This window comes from Durio zibethinus, chromosome 15 (assembly GCF_047325235.1).
Source record: "Durio zibethinus cultivar Kanyao isolate XHJ-2024 chromosome 15, ASM4732523v1, whole genome shotgun sequence".
Lineage (NCBI taxonomy): Eukaryota > Viridiplantae > Streptophyta > Magnoliopsida > Malvales > Malvaceae > Durio > Durio zibethinus.
The window spans coordinates 18,120,998-18,135,474 of NC_143176.1; the positions used below are offsets into that span (position 1 = coordinate 18,120,998).

General features: G+C 32.6%; 1 protein-coding gene across 1 annotated transcript in view; it reads right to left on the bottom strand.

Moving 5' to 3' along the window:
* Nucleotides 1-14,477, bottom strand: part of LOC111302417 (uncharacterized) — a 37,327-nt gene that overhangs the window by 21,973 nt on the left and 877 nt on the right. The window lies entirely within an intron of this gene.

The window sequence follows — 14,477 nt, forward strand, 5'->3', positions numbered from 1 at the left end:
AAGGAAGCAAAAAACCAGTATAAGCAAATCAAACGATTCTATGGTTAACTCTAGGATGATAAATTATATGTAAACAAAGTTTTTTGGAATAAATGAAATCTTTTGGTTGGACACTGTCTTAAGGTAAATGTTCTTTGCATGCATGTATTTTCATTCATTGCATTTTTATTCATTACATTTAACAAAATAATCATCTTAGGTTTTCATGAAATAGTCATATAAACTTGCTAATTCTAAGATATGGTATTAAAAGTTCAAGGATAGCTCAGTCGTTGATGAATTTAAGCCAACTTACACGTCACCCATATAATACTCGATCGCGAGCAAGACAAATGAAACAAGAATAAAATACCTGTATGGACAAGATTGAGAAGGCTTAAGAGGAGATAAATGAGGAGTTGACGAAGTTCATGATAATGTTGAAAAAATTAGATAAGGGTAAAATAGTAAAAGAGACCCCTAATCCGAATGAAAGACAGGATATTATGGATCTTTTATACCCTCTGGGTTCGATCTAAACCAAGGTCAATCTTCTCAAGAGACACAGGCCCCACACATACCATTTTCTAGGGCATATGCTTACACCTATCCTGAAGTACCATATTGCAATTACACTAACCTTACCTTTGGGGTAAAGATAGCAGACCCAGTTGAAGTCCCTGATTTTGATGTCTTTAAGAAAAAATAGAGGTTGAAAGCAAAAACCACTAAGGTAATAGAAGAGTCATGCTCCCAACAGAAAATGAATATTTTAGAGAAGAGAGTTCGAGCTATTGAGGGTATGGATTATTTTGGCTCTATGGATGCAGCCCAATTGTGTTTAGTTCTAGATGTGGTCATCCCACTAAAATTTAAAGTCCCTGAATTTGAAAAGTTTGATGGGACTAAATGCCCGTTAGCCCACCTTACAATGTATTACCGTAAAATGGTTGCCCATGCTCATGACGAGAAATTGTTGATCCATGTATTTCAAGATAGCTTTATGGGCTTCGTGGTAAAGTGGTATGTGCAGTTGGATTGAGCTCGTATCTGGTCCTAGAATGACTTGGCAAAAGCACTTGTAACCCAATATAGACACATTATGCACTTAGCAGCTGATTGACTCTCTTTACAAAGTATAGAGAAGAAAACCACAAAAAATTTCAAGCAATATGCTCAAAGATAGAGAGATATTACTTCTCAAGTCTAACCACTTTTCATAAAAAAAGAGGTAACAGTGTTTTTTGTCAATTCTTTTAAGTTTCCTTATTATGAAATATTAATAGAAAATGCTAAGAAGAATTTTGCCAACATGATTATATCAAGAGAGATTATTGAAAATGCCATTAAGAAAGGTAAATTAGATGGAAGAGAGATAATCAGTGTAAAAAAAAGTGGCCCATCTAAGAAAAATAAAGATGCAACTCATGCTGTGAGTTATGAAATAGTTCAGAGGTTATATTCCTTTTTATAACCCACCTATGTATCCAGCCTAAGTAGCCACTACCCACTACCCATATCAACCATCATACCAGTAGGTTTACTGACCCATGCTTCAACCATAACTACCCATTCCCATATACAATTCATCCACCATACCTCAAGCAAAATTTACCCCTAAACCAAATACCCAGCCAAGTAATTCAAAAGGGTCACGAAATAACCAAGAAAAGGTCACATTTGACCCAATCCCAATGCTTTATGCAAATCTACTCCCACAGCTCGTGGAGAAAAAATTAGTAGCTCGTATCCCTGTAAATCTCGTAAAACCACCTTTCCTCAAATGATATAACCCAAATGCTCATTGTGATTATCATTATGGGGTCACAGGCCATTCCACTGAAAATTGTATTTATTTGAAACACAAGGTGCAAAACTTGATAAAAAAAGGGTTTGATAAGCTTTGAAGAAGAAGGGGCACCTAATGTCAATGATAACCCTCTGCCAACCCATACTAGGGCAATAATTAATGTCACATATAAGGATCAAACCAGTAGGATCAAAAAGTGGGTAAATAAGATTAAGACCCCTTTAGATAAAGTGTTTGATGCCTTATTGGAAGTAATGATACTGTATCCAATAGACCCATATACTTACTATGGATAGTACAATTTGACCCAAAAGTGTAAATACCATAAGGAAACTATGAGGCATTCGATTGAAAACTGTGATCAGTTTCACCAAATTCTATGACAATTGATGGATTCATTTCAAATCGAGTTTTAAAAAAGATGGAAGAAGCTCAAAAAATACAGAAGTATCCACCACTGAGCAGGTTTCAAAGCCCGTCCCAAAACTAGTGACAATATATTACAAGAGGCCAAAGTTAATAGAAAGTCAATCCATCTCTAAATCGGTTATAACTTTTAAAATCCCTAGTCCCTTCTCGTACTAGAATAAGAAGACGGTACCATGTAAATACGACTGTGAGGTTGTAATGATGGGGTCAAATGAAGGAGATACATTAAGTAATTCTGATATGACAAATATGATTAGAGTGGGTGGCATGATGAGAAGTGAAAGGTGTTACTCTCCAAAAATGTTAGAGAAGGCCAGGAAGGAAAAAGTAAAAGTTAAAAAGAAAGAAGGGAATAGGAAAGATCTTGTGGTAGTACCAAGTTAAGAGTACCAAAAGCCTATTTTTGAAAAAGAGGCTTGTGAGTTTCTAAAGTTAATCAAGCATAACGAGTATAGTGTTGTGGAACAGCTAAACAAAATACCAGTTAAAATCTTATTTTTATCATTCTTGTTGAATTCAGAGCCTTACCATAATGCTCTATTGAAGGTCTTGAATTAGGCGTACATATCTCATAATGTATCTGTGGAATACGTAGATAACCTTGTGAAAAACTAGTAGCCTCAAACAACATTACTTTCAATAACGATGAAATTCCTCATTAGGGGAAAAAAAACACTAAGGCTCTTCATATTACAGTTAGATGTAAGAGCCACACAATAACGAATGTTCTTTTTAAGAATGGCTCTGCGATTAATATAATCCCTATGTCTATCCTGACTAGGTTGCCCGTTGACATGTGTCACATGAGAACTAACCACATTGTCATCAGAGCTTTTAATGGAGCTAGACGAGAGGTGGTAGATGACATCAAACTACAACTACAGATCAGACCATGTAATTTCAACTTCAAGTTTCAAGTGATAGATATTTCACCATCGTATAGCTGTTTGTTAGGGAGGCCATGGATCCACATGGCAGGCGCTATCCCATCCTTGCAACACCAAAAGATAAAGTTCATTGTTAAGGGAAAAATGGTGAGTGTATCAGGAGAAGAGGATCTACTAGTGACCTAACCAACAAATACCCCATATATGAAAATCGTAAATGAAGCTATAGAGTGTTCTTATAGATCTTTTGAATTAGTTAATACAACTTATGTCGAGCGAAGGATCTAGGCTGTATACACCACAACTATCAGCCACTACCAAGATGGTTGTTAAGCAGACAATTAGAAAAGGGTGGCATCATGAAAAAAGACTAGAAAAGAAGCAGCAAGGGGTTCAAAATTACTAACTGTGATTAAAAACCAAGAGAGATTTGGCTTAGGATATAAGCCAACCAAAGTGGATAAGGAGAGGCTGATTGGAAACACGAAAGAGAAGAGGATGACTAAATTTAAAAGATAGAAGCTAGAGTCAAAAAAGACAATTATTCCTTATCTTTATGATACCTTTCGATCAGGGAGATGCATTTATCCTAGAGATGATAACCAGGATATGGGGTTAGAAGAACCTTTTTCTGAACTTACCATTCAAATGGTAAAAAAAGAGGCGATTGAAAGTCAAGATAAAGAGTTGCTAGTGTATCCAACCCCATAAGGTTCAGAGCTAAATAATTGGGAGATTATTGAGCTACCTATTATCCTTGAATCTTTCAAAAAGTACTTAAATAATAAATATGAAGATAATCATGATAGTAACATAGGGTTTGATTTTAAAAATCCAATCTATATTGGTGAACTTGATCATGCAGAAGACTCGGATAATGACACTTTACCTATTGATCTAGTGAAGTTGGTAGAACATGAGAAGAAACTAATTGAACCTCATTGGGAAAGTATAGAATTAATAAATCTGAGAGATGATAATAATAAAAAAAAAGTTAAAATGGGCACATCATTACCTTTGAATGATAGGTAAAGATGAAAAAAGTTACTTTGTGAGTATGTGGATGTCTTTGCATGGTCTTACCAGACATGCCTAGACTTAATACTGAAATAATAGAGCATAAGCTGCCTTTAAAGCCAGAATGTAAGTCGGTGGAGCAGAAATTGAGATAAATAAAACTTGAAATGTTATTAAAAATCAAATAAAAAAATGAAAAATAGTTTGATATAGGTTTTTAGAGGTGGCTAACTATCCAAATTTGGTAGCGAACATAGTCCCAGTACTGAAGAAAGATGAAAAAGTCTAGATGTGTATTGACTATCGAGATTTGAACAGGGCAAGCCTAAATGACAACTTTCCTTTACCTCACATTGATATCCTAGTAGTTAATACAACCAAACACTCTATATTTTCTTTTATAGATGGATTTTCAGGGTATAATCAAATTAGGATGGCTAAGGATGACATGGAGAAAACTACATTTGTCACTATGTGGGGAACTTTCTGTTACAAAGTAATGCTTTTTGGGTTGAAAAATGCTTGGGCCACTTACCAAAGAGCATGGTAACTCTATTTCATGACATGATGCATAAAGAAATAGAAGTGTACATAGATGATACGATCACAAAGTCTAAAAAAAGAGAAGATTACGTCACCAACCTCAAAAAATTATTTGAGAGGTTGAAAAAATTTCAGTTGAAATTGAACCCATCAAAATGCACATTTAGGGCTAAGTCAAGGAAGCTATTGGGTTTTGTAGTCAGTGAAAGAGGAATAGATGTAGATTCTAATAAGATTCAAGTCATCCAAAACTTGTCACCTCCATGTACACCAAAAGAGGTATGAGGTTTTTTAAGGAGATTGAATTATATATCTCGATTCTTTTATCAGCTCACTCTTAAATATGATCCTATTTTCAAACTCTTCTGTAAACATAGCTCTGGCAAATGGGATGATGAATGTCAGAAAGCTTTCGATAAAGTCAAAAGGTATCTGTCAAATCCACCTGTACGAGTACCACCTATTCTAGGAAAATTATTGATTTTATATTTAACTGTGAATGAAGGTTCAATAGGATGTGTACTGGGGCAATAAGATGAGACAAGCAGGAAAGAACGAGCCATCTACTATTTAAGTAACAAATTTATTGATATGAGTCAAAGCATTCTTCATTGAAAAAGATATGTTATGCTTTAGCTTAGACAATTCATAGGCTTAGGCAATATATGCTATACCATACCACATGGCTCATAGTAAAATTAGATCCTCTTAAATATGTTTTCAAAAAATCTTCACTATCTAGAAGAATTGATTGATGGCAGATAATGCTTTTCGAATACAACATCATTTACGTAACTCAAAAAGTAATTAAAAAAAGTGCCATAGCTGAATTTCTGGCAGAATGGGTAGCTAATGATTATGAGCCAATAAAGCTTGATTTTTAGGATGAAGACCCGATGGTTGTTTCCCAAGTTGATGAGGAAAAATTTACTGAGCAATCTTAGAAGATGTACTTTGATAGAGCTGTAAATGCTTTAGGACATGGAATTGGGGCAGTCTTGATATCTCCAAAAGGGAATTACATCCCTATCATAACAAAGCTAAACTTCAATTGCATTAACAATGTAGCTGAATATAAAGCATGTGTTATGGGCTTACAAGCTGCAATTGAAAGAAAATCAAAGTACTAGAAGTCTATAGAGACTCAGCCTGGGTTATTTACCAGTTAAGAGAAGAATGGGAGACAAATGATGCAAAGTTGATAAAATATCACAAGTATGTCGCTATCTTGGTTAAACAATTTGAGAAGATTCAATTTGAACATCTACCTAGAGAAGATAATCAAATTGCTGATGCCTTAGCCACATTGGTAGCTATGATTAAAGTGAAGACAGATATTGAAATTTAGCCCATAAAGCTTGATGTGAGAGAATTTCTAGCACATTGTTCAAATCTCAAAAATGAGATTAATGGGGAGTCTTGGTATCATGACATTTTACAGTATCTGAAAAATTAATAATACCTAAAGTATGCTACTGAAAATGAGAAAAGGATCATTAGAAGATTAGCCATGCATTTTTTCCTTGGCAGGAATATCTTGTATAAGAAGAATCGAGATCTAGTTCTCTTGAGATGTGTGAATGCAATAAAGACATAAAATATCATGGAAAAAGTTCATGATGGAAGCTGTAGAGCTTATGTAAGTGGCCATATGATGGCTAGACAAATTATGAGGGCAGGGTATTACTGGCCAACCATAAAAAGTGACTGTATAGATTATGCTAGAAAATGCCATAAGTGCCAAATCTACGTAGATAAAATGCATGCCCTTCCAAATGTTTTACATGTCATAGTGCCTCTATGGCCATTTTTGATGTGGGGCATGAATGTTATCGGTCCTATCATGCTAAAGGCTTCAAATGGACATAGGTTCATTTTTGTAATGATTAACTATTTCACCAAATGGTTTGAAGCTACATCATATGCTAGTCTAACTCGATCAGTGGTGTGTAAGTTCATTAAGAGAGAGGTAATATGTAGATATGGGCTCCCCAAAAGAATTATCTCAGATAATGCCAAGAATCTTAATAGCAAGATGATGAAAGAGATACGTGCCCATTTTAAGATCAAGCATCACAATTCGATACCTTACCATCCAAAAATAAGTGGGATAGTAGAAGCAGCAAATAAGAATATCAAAAAGATTCTTGAAAAAATGACTGAGACCTATAAAGATTGGCATGAGAAGTTATCTTTGCTTTGCACGCTTATCAGACATCAATACGTACTTCTACTAGAGTAAACCTATTTTTTTTGTCTATGAGATGGAAGCAATGCTACCAGTAGAAGTAGATATTTCCTCTTTAAGAATTCTAATAGAAGTTGATTTGGAAGAAGCCAAATGGATCCAAGAGCATTACGAGCAATTAAATTTTATTAAAGAGAAAAGATTGACAACACTATGTTATGGGTAGTTATACCAGAAGAGAATAATGCGGGCACATGATAAGAATATTCAAGCCCTATGTTTTCATGAAGGAGAGTTAGTTCTGAAAAGGATTCTCTTAAGTTAACATGATAATAAAGGAAAATGGACTCCAAATTAAGAAGGTTCGTATGTTGTCAAGAAGGTGTTATCAGGAAGAGCTTTAATCATGACAAAAATGGATGGAGAAGATTTGCCCAATCCAATAAATTCAGATGCTGTGAAGATGTATTTTTCTTAACCAAAAGGAAAAAAGAGCTCAAATTGAAAACTCGTAAATAGCAATTTGAGCTCAAAAAAAATAAAAAAAAATAAAAAAGGCTCAATTTAAAAACCAGTAAAGGTTGGTTTGTGTTCAAAAATCAAAAATTAAAAAAAAAAAAGAAAAGAAAAAAAAGCTCAAATTGAAAACCCGTAAAGGGCAGTTTGAGTTAAAAAAAAAAGCTCAAACTGAAAATTCGTAAAGAGCGATTTGAGTTTCAAAAAGGGAGGGCTCGAATAGAAAACCTCATAAAGAGCAGTTTGAGGATATATAAGTTAAAGGCTCGAAAAGGTAGCATAGAGGTTCAAGACATTAGGTGGATGGTTTTAGGAAGAGAACTCTAGGTTGCTTTGATCATGATTATTTGACAGCTTACTTTAGCCCATCTTTGTAACTCAGTTTCATTCAATCAATAAAATCCATTTCTTTCCCTATGTCAACATTAACCTCTTTTATTATTTTCTTTTTGTTTACCCCTTTACCTAGGTTAAAAGAAATGTGCATTTGCTTTACATCGTCATTATATTGAAATGATATTAAATGAACAAACAATGATCTGAAAATTCTTTTCATTACTTTCAAAAGCTAAGAGTGGCATGGGTAAGTGAACTGAAAGCAATGGAAACTTAAAGAAATGGTGATCTTCGTTTGGCTGAAACTAAAAGACAATGATAGTTTGATTTCTTGACCATATATATTCAGAAGCTAAAGGATCTATCACTCTAGTGAAAATAAAAACTACAAAGAGCTTGAGAATCTTTTTACCATAATCAGATAAACCCAACATCTCATAACATTTTATAAAGGCATTCTAGAAAACTTGGCATTTCATAATACTTCAAGTACGCATGTCATTTGCTTTTATAAGAAGGTGTTCAAACATCATAAATCATTAGAGTTATCAAGAATGAAGTGACAAGTTTTTCAAATACAACCTATACTAACGTATTTTGGCTTAGTCCAGATTATTCATTTCAGACTTCGATTCAATTCAGGTCATTCTATTTTCAGATTTTGATATATGCTAGATCTTTCTTCGGCTCAATCCAAGTTATTCATTTTAGACTTCAATTTTATCTAGGTCATTTTGTTTTTAGATTTCGACTTATGTCAAATCCTTCTTCGACTTAGTCCAAACTATTCATTTCAGACTTTAATTCAATCCAGGTCATTCTATTTTTAGATTTTAACATACGCCATATCCTTCTTTGGCCTAGTACAAGTTATGGCACTTCGACTTCAGTTCAATCTTAGTCATTCTATTTTTGGATTTTGACTTATGTCAAATCTTTCCTCGATTTAGTCTAAGTACTCGTTTCAGACTTCGATTCAATCCAGGTCATTTTATTTTTGGATTTTGACCTATGTCAAATCTTTCTTTGGCTTTCACTTTAGACTTTAATTTCATCTAGGTCATCTTATTTTTGGATTTTGGCCTATGCCGGATCTTTCTTTGGTTTAGTCCAGATTATTCATTCCAGACTTCAGGTTCAGTCTAAGTCATTTTGTTGTGGATTTCAACTTATGTCAGATCTTTTTTTAGCTTGCATTTCAAACTTTAGTTTCATGCAAGTCATTTTATTTTTGGATTTTAACTTATGTCAGATCCTTCTTTGGTTTAGCCCAGATTATTTGTTTCATACTTTTGTTTCACCCAGGTCATTTTATTTGATTTTTGCTTATGCCAGACTTTAGCTCAGACTAAGTCATTTTGCTTTTGGATTTTGGCCTATGTCAGATCCTTGTCCAAGTTGTTTATTTTAGACTTCGGTTCAATCCAGGTCATTGTGTTTTGGATCTTAGCTTATGCTAGATCTTTCTTTGGGTTATTTCATTTTCAGACTCGATTCAGTCACACTAAAGTATTTTCTTTCTCAAACAAGGTCATAATGGTTGTTTATGTCTTTGCATAATCTTTGTTTCATAGAGAATATGCAAAGAGGGACAGCTGTAGACACCCACTTTTCGGACAAGCTTAATATATTTAAAAAATAATAAATAAAGTAAAATTTTAGCCCTAGTAAAACTCTAGGATTAAGAGTTTAATTTTTAAAAAATAAGATCAAGGATTTGGTTTTTGAATGGTGATAAATAGATTGGATGAGGGGGAAGTTTGACTTTCAAATCCCATTCAACTGTGTACCTAGCCCTATATAAACCCCATCAATCACAAGATCAAAAACACAAAGAAAAAAAAAAAAGAAAACAAGAGAATCAGAATCAAGATTTTTTTTGGTAGGAGGTTTCTGGGGAATTCGTGGCATTAATTATTTTTTTTGGAGATTTTTCTAAGTTTTTTGGAAATTTTTTGGAAATTTCCAAATTTCGATGAACTTTCCAATGAAAATTCAAGTTTTTTGGTGAATTTTTCGGTAAAAAACTCCAATTTCCGACGATATATCCAAAAACTGATATTTTTTTCAGCAACATTCAACTAGAAATAATGACCGAAAATCACCTAAAGAGAGAAGAAGCAGAGGTAGAGAGAGAAAAGAAAACGTTTGAGGAAAAGAAACTTTTTCTGCCTTTTATATTAGTTGAAAATGGCATTGTTTTGAGAAGCTGAAAGTGGACAAGATATACGCGTCACACGAAATCCGACCCAACTTGTAATGCATAGACTCGCCAACCTGTTTCATTTAGCCCCTATTGAGCCGTTGAGCCGAGCTCAAATCAAGCCGCTTCAACCGTTCCAATTTTTAGAGCTACACTCATTCCAGCAGAGCCGAGCTGTATCAAAAATTTTTTTCCTTTTTTTATCTATTTATTTATTATTATTTATTGATTACATTGAATTTATTTATTTATTTATTTGAGTAAGCATTCTTTAATTTTTCAATGATTCTCTTAAAATAAAAAATATTTTTAAAGAAAAATTGAAAGTATCAAAAAATATTTTTGAGAAAAAGTTGAAAGTATCAATTTTCCTTGAAAATAAAATAAAAATTTTCAAAAAACATTTTTAAGAAAAAGTTAAAAGTATCAATGTTCCTTAAAAATAAAATAAAAAAAATTCAAAAAAAATATATTTTTAAGGAAAAGTTGAAATTATCAATTTTTCTTGAAAATAAAAATAAAAAATTTCAAAAAAAATATTTTTGAGGAAAAGTTGAATGTATCAATTTTCATTGAAAATAAAAAATAAAAATAGAAAAAAGCATTTTTGAGAAAAAGTTGAAAGTATTAATTTTCCTTGAAAATGAAAAAATAAAGATTTCAAAATGGGATTTTTAAGAAAAAGTTGAAAGTATCAATTTTCCTTGAAAATAAAAATCTTAAAATGCTTTAAGAAAAAGTTGAAAGTATTAATTTTTCTTATATAAAAGCATGGGTTTTTTCTTATAAAACAACAAAAAAAATCTATATCGAAAGTCAATTTTTTTTTCTTTTCTTCATTTCTTTTTCTTGAAAAATTTTTAATATTAAATAATCTAACGATGAAGTTTTTACAAGGAAAACAGTAGTTTTGCATACTCTTGGGGTGATGAGATTTTCTTAATTTTCTACCAAAAGTATTAGAGCCAATTAAGAATAATTTTTAATAATTAATTACTTGGTAAAGTCTATAAGGCTTAGCACAAAATCGAGCTGGTACCATATTTCAATGGGCATTGTAGAGGTGTTATAACCTTCCTCACACGTAACTATACTCTCGAACCTAGTTTTGGTTTTGTAGACATTGAATCTACATTTTAAATATACCTAAGTCAAGTTTAGGATTTCTCTTTAAAAATTGACAGATTCAGTTGGGTGACCAATCGCACCTAAATAAAAAAGATTGGTGGCGACTCCTTAAGTCAATGTCTAGCGATAGGTCTACGGATCTAGACGTTATGATAGTCACCTCTAGGATAAATTTTAGGAAACAACAGAATCAATCAATGCTTGAATCCTGGAATTTGATTATGCCAGAGTCTTAGTTTAGGGTTCTGATTTAGTCCTAATTGAATTTGGTCAGTTATTTAGGCTTGATTCATCATTGACTATGAGATTTTGACCTGCCTAATTTAGTTTCCAATTCAATAATTCATGCCAAAAATCAAAAAGGGAAGGAAGAAAAAAATGAAAAATGAAAAATAGAAATAATGATGATGATGATGATGATGATGATGATGATAATAATAATAATAATAATAATAATAATAATGTAATACTATACAATATGATAATAAGAAAAATAATGAAATACGATCCAATTGTCCCTGGACATGGTCTGATCGACTCCATACATAGTCTTATCAACCTCAAACACAAATGGATGTCTACAGCTACCTCTATTTGCACATTCCTATCAGGTAAGGATGGTGCAAAGACCTAGACACCCACTCTATTCCAACTCAAAAGTCAAATTTATGAGCGAAAATGACAAGGATGAAACCACGAATCAAGAATGAAATGACCAAGATCGAGTCAAGGTAAAAAATAAATGATCGGGACGAAACCATGAGTCAGGAATGAAGTGACCAAGACTAAGTTGAGGTCAAAAATAAATGACCAGGACAAAATGAGTAAATGAAGTGACCAAGACTGAGTTGAGGTCGAAAGTAAATGACCGGGATGAAATCACGAGTCCTAAGAAATGATCTGGACTAAGCTAAGATCAAGTGACCGAGATAAAAGTCCAGTCAAAATGAAGTGACCAAAATCGAGTCAAGGTCAAAAGTAAATGATCGAGACAAAACCACTAGTCATAAGAAATAATCTAGCTAAGCCAAGATCAGGTGACTAAGATGAAACCAATGATTTAGACTAAGCCAAGATAAAAAATGAGTGATAAGTGATGATGCAATGATGCAAATGCATGTCATATCCAGGATGCAAATGTAAACACAATGTACTAATGCCATGAAATTTTAATTGTGGTAGTAAAGTTCTCAAGACTCCACCAGTCCTTCTTAGCTTATTAATATTAATAATCTGAAAACAGATTTTGTTGGTTGATCCATGTCATTCTTCTTATTTGATCACAACTCACAAGTCATATCTATCACTGAATTCATCATTGGGTCACCTTATTTACCTCTTTATAAATCATTTTCTCATGCTTGTTTTCATTTATTTCATCTTAGATTTTTTTCAAATGAATGACAAGCTCTTTATGAAATATGTCATTCATTTATTTGTCATCATTCAAATCAATGATAGACATGATACATTTCCTTGGTTCATTTAAAAAATGTTCATTTGGTGACGGGTAAGAAAAATAGATTTATATTATTGAAAGGATAAAAGGTAAGGTCAAGAACAACTCAAGGATAAGCAAAGGAAAAATGCCGTGATATTCAAATAGGACATTAACATCCAAAACAATGATTGTTCAAATAATTTTGAACTTCAATTCATAATCATCCTTAAAAAACACATTCCATTAATATCTTAAATCTTTAAGCTAATTATCATTTTCATTCTAGGGACCTTCACATGAAATTTTTTTTTTTAAGTTTTCATCTTAAATTGCCCTATTGGGTTTTCAATTTAAGTTTTCTTTTTTCCTCCTTTGTCTCTTTTCTTTTTTTTTTTATGCACATTTTTCTCACTATTTAATTTCTCTTTCCCTCTTTATTCATTAATGAAACTTTGATCAAAGCTTCACACAATCCAATAGCAAACTTGTCCTAATTTAATTCATTGTTCTCCAAATCAAGTATTCACATTTTATCAAAATGAACTTTTAAAAGACGTAACGTAGGTTAGGGTAAATGGTGTCAAAGAAAGGGATAAAACATGTCTAAATTGTATTTGAAGGGTAATCAAATCAGGGATCATTTTCTCATGTGGAGCACTTTGACATTTTACCCCATCAAATTTTCTTTTTTTTTTTGTTTTTTTATTTTTTTTTTGTGTAGCATATTGGCATTTTGCCCCATCAATTTTTTTTTCTTCTTTTTTCAACAAAAGACTTTGCCCCTGAAATTACTAAAGGTAAACAGACTTTCTGACTTTACCTCCTAGTGTAGGGATGATCCTTGGTTAGGGTTATTCAAAAGAAATTTTTAACAGGCTCAAATGAGGTAGTAAGGGATAGTTTTATTTTTTGAAGGATGAAAAAAAATGGCCATTTCTCATTTCGAACATGAATACTCTCAATAAAGAATATTCATTGACTAAGAGCAGACTTATGAATAAGCAAAGATAATGTGTTGCATCACTTTTGAAAATTTTCTCCAAATTTATCTTTTTATTCAGCAGTCCCAATAATAAAAAACATCATGAATGGTGTTTTCAAAGTCAAATCCTGAATTATCATCATGATTGTTTGAACATTCATTATTCAATGTTAAAAAAAATGGTAGAGAACAAGGGTATAAGATGGTAAAAGTAAATTATGGGTGTTCACACAAAAAAGAATGTCATGAAAATGCATTAAGCATGTCATTTTATTAAAATGATGAAAATAAGATGAAATCCAAGTACATAAAAGAAGATCTATATTCTCAAAAAATCCAAGATGATAGGTAGTTCCCATTAACCTCTCAAAATTATGTTTTTAGATGATTGGGCGACAAGTTAGTACTGGCATTGTATGCCATGTTTCCACTAGTGTTAAAATTCATCAGCCCTCTTTTAATCAGACTTTGCACCATACATTTCAAAGAGATGTAATTTTCAATAAAAATCCCTGTCACCCCAAAATGATAGTCACAATGAGCAGTGGAATCATACCATTTAAGATAAAAAGGTTTAAGTTGTTTTGTAGGAATGGAGGCAATCAAGTGGTTTTTGTAAAGCTCTTGGTATAATTTGGTATAGTTCATAGGGATAGGGTCAAATGCAAGCTTTTTCCTATTCCGTAATTCTTGTGCACCATTTGTTGAAGTGATGAGATGAATAAAGGGCCTAAAAGGGGATAGATAAGAGAGTCATAGAGTTGACTAGTGGAGTGTAGCAAAAACATGACTTGTAGGAGAATGATATGTGAGATAGATTGGTTGAGGGTAGTTTCTAGATTACTACCTATCGAAACTCATAGCTTGAGTCTCATTTTCTTTCTTGGGCATTTTTTTAGCAAAAGACTATTCTTCTTCCAATTTGCTATTCTTGATTGCATTTTCAATGATCTCCCCTGAAATCACCATATTGATAAAATTTTTAGTCACATTTCATATCATCTTCTCATAGTAGGGT